Below are 826 nucleotides of genomic sequence, written 5' to 3'. Positions count from 1 at the left end.
CTCATGTAGTGAAGATAACCATTCTAAGAAGTGGGGTGGGGTGGTGGAATACAAACTGAGAGAATAAGAGAACAAAAGCAGTATAATCAAAAGCTGCTTGCTGGCTGAAATGTTATCTATACTGGATTTCGCTCACTCTGGTGTGGAACCCAGGCCATTGCAAGGAAGTGGGATGTCTTCAGGACATTGCCTGCCTCTTTACCTCAGTACTAGGGAGGTAAAGCATTAAGGTGGTGGTACAGCATGCAGGGCTGGGAGTCTGAAGTCCCTTCAGGAAGGGCCCTCTGTAGAGGCGCCAGGTTTTCCTTGCACGTCGTTAGTATGGTGCATGTGAGAGTAGAAGGCCCTAGTATAGCTTTGCTTAATAGTCACGCATGAAGCTCCCAGATTAAATACACATACTCTACACATTCACACACACACACAGTTTTTTCCTTTTCAAATCATGTACCACTTTCTACCAAATCTGAGAACGTCCACAAGCACACGAGTACCCAATGTTTAAGAAACTTTGGCTCTCTCATTAGCTGCAGTACCTTGAGCAAGGGCAAGCCTCTTAATTTTCTTACCTGTGAAGTTTGCCCTTGCTCAAGGTATTGCAACTAATGAGACAAGAATAACAGGCTGGGCTTGGTGCCTGTGGCTTAAGTGGCTAAGGCGCCTGCCACATACACCTAAGGTGGTGGGTTTGAATCCAGCCCGGCCCGCCAAACAACGATGATGGCTGCAACCAAGAAAATAGCCGGGGCTCGGCGCCTATAGCTCAACCGGCTAAGGCGCCAGCCACGTACACCTAAGGTGGCGGGTTCGAATCCCCAGCCCGGAC

This window comes from Otolemur garnettii, unplaced genomic scaffold (assembly GCF_000181295.1).
Source record: "Otolemur garnettii isolate 467f Iridium unplaced genomic scaffold, OtoGar3 scaffold00275, whole genome shotgun sequence".
NCBI lineage: Eukaryota > Metazoa > Chordata > Mammalia > Primates > Galagidae > Otolemur > Otolemur garnettii.
This window is presented reverse-complemented; position numbering follows the sequence as displayed.